At 46.8% G+C, this 8234-nt stretch overlaps 1 pseudogene; it reads left to right on the top strand.

The window, feature by feature from the left end:
* The first annotated feature begins 429 nt into the window (after positions 1-429).
* On the top strand, positions 430-5774 carry LOC115506750 (annotated as a pseudogene).
* Positions 5775-8234: the final 2460 nt, after the last annotated feature.

Raw genomic sequence — 8234 nt, forward strand, 5'->3', positions numbered from 1 at the left:
TCAGTAAAGGTAACAGCTGTCTCCAAAAGTGTTCCCAAAACCCTTAGCAGCCCATGTCCCTCAAACACTCCAACTTAAGGGAAACCAACATCCCAGAGGATTAGGCTCCTCACTTGGAAAGTCCTTATTTACCTCCATCACCATAGTCTGAGTTGGTTAGTGTTTGCTGCAAAACAGTCCACAACCAAGCTTAGTGCCTTACGACACCAACTCTAGATTTAGCTCTTCATTCTGTGGACTGGCAAGCTGGGCATAGCTCCACTGATGCACGTGGCTCACACCCACATGTACAATATCCACTGCCAGGGTGGCTGGGGACAGTCTGGTCTGCGATGGCCTCACCTGGTCAGATCGTCTTTCTCCCATACGGAGAGCAAGCAGAAACAGCAATGAAGCCCAAGGCTTCTTGAGAGGCCTGGACCAGGCACGATGTTTGGTATTCGGATTGGTCAGAGCAAGTCCCAAGACCAGACCAGGTTCCACTCTGATGGGAAGAGCCGCTCTGCATTGAAAAGGGAGGGTAATAATTGTGTCTCTCTGTTTTCTTTAAAAACTTTGTATCATGGAGCACCTGGCTGGCTCAGTTGGTAGAGCATGCAACTCTTCTTTTTTTCTTAAGTTCATTTATTTATTTTGAGGAAGAAAAAGAGAGTGGGGGGGGGGGAGGAGCAGAGAGAGAGGGAGAGAGAGAATCCCAAGCAGGCTCTGTGCTGTTAGCTCGGAGCCCAGCCAGGGGCTTGAACTCATGATCCATGAGATCGTGACTTGAGCTGAAATTAAGCGTCGATGCTTAACTGACTGAGCCACCCAGGGACCCTGAGCGTGAAACTCTTAATCGTGGGGTTGTGAGTTTGAGCCCCACACTGGGTGTAGAGCTTACTTAAAAAAAAAAAAAATTTTTTTTTGTATTGTGGTAAAATATGCATAACATCAAAATTACTCTTCTAGGGGCGCCTGGGTGGCACAGTCGGTTAAGCGTCCGACTTCAGCCAGGTCACGATCTCGCGGTCCGTGAGTTCGAGCCCCGCGTCAGGCTCTGGGCTGATGGCTCAGAGCCTGGAGCCTGTTTCCGATTCTGTGTCTCCCTCTCTCTCTGCCCCTCCCCCGTTCATGCTCTGTCTCTCTCTGTCCCAAAAATAAATAAACGTTGAAAAAAAAAATTACTCTTCTATCCATCACTACCGTCCATTTCCAGAACTTATTAAAAATAGATTTTTTTTTTAAAATGCTACCTTTTATTCATTTAGCACTTTTACAGTTAGTTCAGGACCATTTCTTTTCATTGCCTCAAAGAATCTTCTGTGTTCTGCCTATTCATCCCTCCCTCTAACCCAACCCCTGACAACCACTGGTCTTTTTACTGTCTCCATAGTTCTGCCTTTCACTAGTGGCATGCATTCACGTTTCCTCATGTCTTTTTGTGGCTTGACAGCTCATTTCTTTTTAGTGCTGAATCATATTTTACTGTGTGGATGTACCACTGTTTATCCACTCACCTACTGAAAACATCTTGGTGGCTTCCAAGTTTTGGCAATTATGAATAAGCTGCTACAAACATCTGTGTTCAGGTTTCTGTGTAGACATAAGCTTTCAACTCCTTTGGGTAAATACCAAGGAACACGTTTGCTGAATTACATGGTAAGCCTATGTTTAGTGGGAGCTGTGCTGGGCTTTTTTTTTAACTTTTTTTTTTTTTTTTTAAAGTAGGCTCCATGCCCACTATGGGCTTGAACTCACAACCCTGAGATAAAGAGTTGCACGCTCTACCGACTGACCAGCCGGGTGCCCCTAATGTTTTTTGTTTGTTTGTTTGTTTGTTTGTTTGTTTGTTTGTTTTAAGTAATCTCTACACTTGGGGCATCCAGTTGGCTGAGCATCAGGCTCTTGGTTTCGACTCAGGTCATGATCCCAGGGTGGTGGGATCCAGCTCTGCATTGGGCTCTGTGCTGAGAGTGGAGCCTGCTTGGGATTCTCTCTCTCTCCTTCTTCCCTCTTCCTCACTTGCACGCTGTCTTTCTCTCTCTCAAAAATACAATACAACGTAATAAAATAAAATAAAATAAAATAAAATAAAATAAAATAAAATAAAATAAAATAAAAGTAATCTGTACACCCAACGTGGGGGGCTTGAACTCACAACCCCAAGATCAAGAATCACATACTCTACTGACTGAGCCAGCCAGGCACCTTGTTTTTAAGAGACTATCAAACTACTTTCCATACTGGCTGTACCATTTTGCATTCCCACCAGCAATGAATGAGAGTTCCTGTTCCTCCATTCTCAGCAGCATTAGGTGTTGTCAACTCCAGAATTTTTCATCATCCCAAACTGAAACTCTGTACAATGACTGCCCCTTCCCCCTTCCTCAGACCCTGGTACCCCTATTCTACTTTCTGTTTCTATGAGTTCAACTATTCTAGATACCTCATAGAGGTGGAATTGTGGCCATTTTTTTGTTTTTGAATTGTGGCCATTTTTAAAAAAAAAAAAATTTTTTTTAACGTTTATTTATTTTTGAGACAGAGAGAGACAGAGCATGAACGGGGGAAGGGCAGAGAAAGAGGGAGACACAGAATCGGAAGCAGGCTCCAGGCTCTGAGCCATCAGCCCAGAGCCCGACGCGGGGCTCGAACCCACGGACTGCGAGATCGTGACCCGGGCCGAAGTCGGACGCTTAACCAACTGAGCCACCCAGGCGCCCCTGTGGCCATTTTTGAAAACAATCTGTCACCTACTCTTAACAGGTAGATTTTATGGATCTCCAAACTCTTTTTTTTTTTTTACAATTATTTATTTATTTTGAGAGAGAGAGAGAGTGCATGCACACACAGGAGAGAGGCAGAGAGAGAATCTAAGCAGGCTCCATACCATCAATGCAGAGCCTGACATGGGGCTTGTATCCACGAACCGTGAGAGCATGACCCAAGCTGAAACCAAGAGTTTGTCACTCAGCCAACTAAGCCACCCAGGCACCCTCCAAATTCTTCATCATCTACTTCTGTCCCACATTCTGGGTACAGCCATCCTTCCCAGTCACACGTACATAGAATCTCCAAGATGCCTGGTCTCCAAGGGTATGGTAGTGGAAGATCTTATTCTGCCTGAAGTTCAGGATTCAACTTGGACCGGGGAGTGGTGGTCAGTGCCACAGGCAACTTAGCACAGACCTGCTCAGGTCTCCTCTCTCTGTCACTTTTGTGTCAGTTCCCTCACACACCAGGGAGGAGACATGATGCTTCTGACATGTCCCGGCTGGCTGGGTGGTGGGGGGGATCAAGAGCCCCTCTAGCTACCAAGACCAACTGTGCTCTTTCCGCACCCCTGTGCCTTCTCCCTGAGCTCAGCTAGCAGGAAGCAATGTGGCTGCCACTCAGCACCCTGGACACAAAGGTATGGAGACCCTGGGGAGGGAACTAGTGATGTGACCCATCCTTTTCATTGACCTTCAAACCGCTTACAATAACAATGTGACCCCCCCACCCCAGCCTAGGACAGGAGAGGTAGAAGAGAAAGGGATGTGGAAAAAGGAGAGAGAGGAAAAGCAGAATGAGAGGTATGTGGGAAAGAATGAACCTTGCTCAAAGAAAGGTGTGGCCTTTGTCTTCAACTCCTGGGAGGTGATGTCTATATCACCTGTGGAATGTCTTGCCAGATAAGAGTGTCTTTGTTGGGAGCTTAGGTGGCTCAGTTGGTTAAGCATCTGACTCTTGATTTAGGCTCAGGTCATGATCTCGTGGTTCATGAGTTCAAGCCCTACATCGGGCTCTGTGTTGACAGTGCAGAGCCTGCTTGGGATTCTCTCTCTCTCTCTCTCTCTCTCTGTCAAAATAAGTAAATAAAGTTTTAAAAAATGAGTGTCTTTGTTTACAAGGGGGCCTGGGACCACACCAGATAGTGTAACAATGTGGTTTATGGTGGGGGCTTTGTGTCACAAGGTTATCAGCTCAGCCTTCACAGAGTGGGCAACGAACCATGTCTACATGACTGAGCTCCAGTGGAAATAGGCCACCGAGGCTCAGGTGAGCTTCCCTCGTTGGCGATACTCTTACATACTGTCATACATAGCTGCTGGGAAGAGTTAACGCTGTCCATGACGCCACCAGGAGATGACAACTGGAAGCTCTGTGTTTGGACCTGTCTGGACTCTGCCCCTTGTGTCTCTTCACTTAATTGATTTTAATCAGTATCCTCTCTCTGTAATAAACTGTAGTGGTGAGTATAACAACTTTCAGTGAGTTCTGTGAATCTCTCTAGCAAATAATTAAAACTGAGGGTGGTCTTGGGGACCCCTGAACTCTGCAGTCGGTGTGAGAAGGGAGAGTGGTCTTGTAGATTGTTGTCTAGTTTTACAAGGGGGTACACAGGGGTGCCTGGGTGGCTCAGTCGGTTAAACATCCAACTCTTGGTTTCAGCTAAGGTCATGATCTCAGGGTTTATGAGCTTAAGCCCTGCATTGGGCTCTGTGTTGACAGCGAGGAACCTCCTGCTCTCTGCCCCTCCCCTGCTCACACTCTCTATATCTCTCAAAATAAATAAATAAACTTAGGGGCCCCTGGGTGGCTCAATTGGTTAAGTGTCCGACTTCGGCTCAGGTCATGATCTCACAGTTTGTGAGTTTGAGCCCCACCTCGGGCTCTGTGCTGACAGCTCAGAGCTTGGAGCCTGCTTTGGATTCTGTGTCTCCCTCTCTCTCTTCCCTGCCCCGACTTGTGCTCTGTTTCTGTCTCTGTCTCTCTCTCTCTCTCAAAATAAAAAAAAACATAAAAAAATTTCTTTTAAATAAATAAATACACTTAAAATAACAACAACAAAGAACCAAGAAGGTACACAGATGGAGAATGCTATCATGTTAACAGTAAATCCAAGAATAATGGTCATAGTGTCCTCAGTCAGATGGGGCACAGGGATGCTTCTGGAAGCCACCTAAGGAGAATCACAAGTTCAGTTCAAACTTATATTGGTTGGTGATGATTGTGCTGGAAAAAATGGCATTCGTGAAATGTCATTTGAGTGCTGAGTTGAAGAAGTATGTGACTACATTGGAGGTTGAGGACCATTCCTTTCTATTCCACACCAGCAGAGGACCTGTTAAGTTGAACGTACAGGATATAACTAGTCATAAGAAATTGGGTAGATTGAGAGATGGCTGTTATATCCAAACAGAGTGTGCCATTATGATGTTTGATGTAACATTGAGTGTTACCTCCAAGGATGTGCCTAACTGGCATAGGGATTCGGTACAAGTATGTGAACACATTCCTGTCACATTGTGTGGCAACAAAGTGAGTATTAAGGACAGGAAATTTAAGGCAAAATCTATCACCTTCCATTGAAAGAAGCATTTTCAGGGGTGCCTGGGTGGTTCAGTTGGTTGAGCATCAGACTTTGGCTGAGGTCATGATCTCACGGTTTGTGAATTCGAGCCCCACGTGGGGCTTTGTGCTGACTGCTCAGAGCCTGCAGCCTGCTTTGGATTCTCTCTCTCTGCTCCTTCCCTGCTCATGTTCTGTCTCTCTCTCTCTCAAAAATAAATAAACATTAAGAAAAAAAAGAAAGAAGTATGTTCAGTCTTAGACATTTCCGCTAAAAGTAACTACAAACTTTGAAGAGGTCTTCCCTTTGATTTGTTGGAAAACTAATTGGAGACCCTAACTTGGAGTTTGTCGCCATGCCTGCTCTTGCCCCACCAGAGGTTGTCATGGATGCATTTTTGGGAGTGCAATATGAGGCTGGTGGAGTGGGGCCCCCATAGCATGCCCAGAAACACCATCTCCACGGGTATCAGGTACCTCTCTCCTTTTGTGGCTGGTGCACAGTTTCACGGTGTCCACGCCAACCGCGGGTCAGCTGCTCTCTAATGCGGGTGCCTTCCGCAAATTAGACCATTTTAAGTACCTAATAGGAAAAGATACATTGGCTTTCAAAATCCATTTGCATTACAATAAGAACTTTCAACATTTCATCTGTCCACTAAAGGAAGAGCTGCCAGAGCCTTTAAATATAATTTCAACTGTTGCACAAGTTTAAGTGGATGATAAAAGATGGCAGTTGTTTACCTGTGCTAATGAAATTTCTCCTTGATGGTGACTATCAAGCATTCGAAGTGTTCATCGATGAATTACGTGTGGCCGTTGCGAGCATTAAACCTCATATAAAAAGTTACGTGGAAGGAGCGACTGTGGCTCAGTTGGTTGAGCCGACGCTTGATTTCGGCTCAGGTCACGATCTCAGGTTCATGGGATCGAGCCCCACATGCAGCTCTGCGCTGACAGCACAGAGCCTGCTTGGGATTCTCTCTCTCCCTCTCTCTCTACCCCTCCCTTGCTCACTCACTCTCTCACTCTCAAAATAAACACATAAACTTAAAAAAAAAAAGTTACATTGATGAAAACAAACTGTGGTAGATTGGTTAAAGGCCACCAATCCCTCCCATGCTGGTTTGCACTGTGCAATGTGTCCCCCCACGTCTTCTTCCCATCCAAGGGTATGTCTTTTTCTCCACTTCCTTACCCGAGTCTGGGCTTGCCCTGTGACCTGCTTGGGCCGATAGAAAAGGATGGAAGTGACTTGGGGCTCCCATGGTTAAGTCAGGAAGTTTAAGGGTTCTGCCTTGATTCTCTTGGAAGGTTCTGGTTGCTATATAACAATCCATCTAGCCTACTAGAACACGAGAAGCCATGGAAGAGAGGAGACATGAAGTGTCCTAGTCCACAGCCAGACATGCAAGTGAAACCATCTTGGACCTTCTAGCCCAGCTGAGCCTCCCTCTTGAATAATTCTAGTCAAAACCCACAGAAGAAGTGCCCAGCCAACCAGCACAATCATGACAAAGCATAGAGTATTGCTGTTTTAGGCCAGTACACTTTGGGATGCCTTGTTATCTGGCAAAGGCTAAAACACAAGGTCAAGTTATCATTTAAAAAAAGTGAAAGGGGGAGCCTGGGTAGCTCGTAGGTTAAGCATTGGTTCAGGTCATGATCTCATGGTCTGTGAGTTCAAGCCCCGCATGGGGCTCTGTGCTGACAGCTCAGAGCCTGGGGCCTGCTTCAGATTCTGTGTCTCCCTCTCTCTCTGCCCCTCCCCTGCTGGTGCTCTGTCTCTCTCTCAAAAATAAACATTAAAAAAAAAAGTTTTTTTTAATGAAAGGATGGGGCGACGGGGAGGCTCAGTTGGTTAAGCATCCCACTCTCGATTTCAGCTCAGGTCATGATCTCCCGGTTCATGGGATCGGGTCCCAAGTTGGGCTCTGCACTGACAGCATGGAGCCTGCTTGGGATTCTCTCTCTTTCTCTGCCCCTCCCCGGCTTGAGCTGTCCCTCTCAAAATAAATACACAAAACAAAACAAAACAGGATAAGAACAGGAGGGGAGTGATGAAACAAAATTGGCCATATCTTGATCATTGCTGAAGCTGAAAATTATCTACTCTTCTATTTTTGTGGGAACTTTTCCATAGTATAAAGGAGAAAATAAAGAAAGGGTTGTAAAGATTTCATTTAGGAAATTGTATTTACATAGTGGGTATTTCACCTTTTGTAATCGTTTATATTTCATTTTCTTTACATGATTGCATAATATAGAGAATGAAATAATTTTTTTTTTTTTTTACTCACCAAGCCCCATTTGGACTCTCCAAATACTCACCAGTTCACCCCTGAAAGTCACGGGGACATTATATAAATTTTCTGGGTGGCTCATGAGGTGAACAAGGATGAGGAGCCCGGTCTGACCCCACATCCATAAACCCTGCCAAAAGCAGCTGGCGCCCGCACCAGGGAGGGTTCCAACAGGGCAGGAGCCCTTCCCCCCTCCCCCACCCCCCGGCCGCGCTCTCAGGCGTGGGAGGAGACGATGAGGAAGTCCAGCCTCCTGGAAAGCCAGCTTGGCCCTCCTTCCCTCCCTGCTGTCCGCTCTGTGGCTCCGTAGTGGCTGTGCCCAGGCCCGCCTGCCCGATGGCGCGCGCCCCGGCCTCCGGGTGGGGGTGAGAGTGCTGGGAGGGGCCGGAAAAGGCGGGTCAGCCTGAGTTACGAACCGCACCAAACCATCCGGGGAGGGGCCAGAAGCTTCTCTTTCAATGATCGGGCAAAGGCTGTCCTTCGATCTCCTCCTCCTTCCTTGCGAGGGGACGGGTGGCAGGCGCACCGCGTTAGGTTCCCAGTCGCTCTGGGGCGCCCCGGCTTTGGGAAGCGGGGAACCTCTGCCCCTCCGAGTCACACTCTCTGGAAGCCCCGGCA

The sequence above is a fragment of the Lynx canadensis genome, chromosome X (assembly GCF_007474595.2).
Source record: "Lynx canadensis isolate LIC74 chromosome X, mLynCan4.pri.v2, whole genome shotgun sequence".
NCBI lineage: Eukaryota > Metazoa > Chordata > Mammalia > Carnivora > Felidae > Lynx > Lynx canadensis.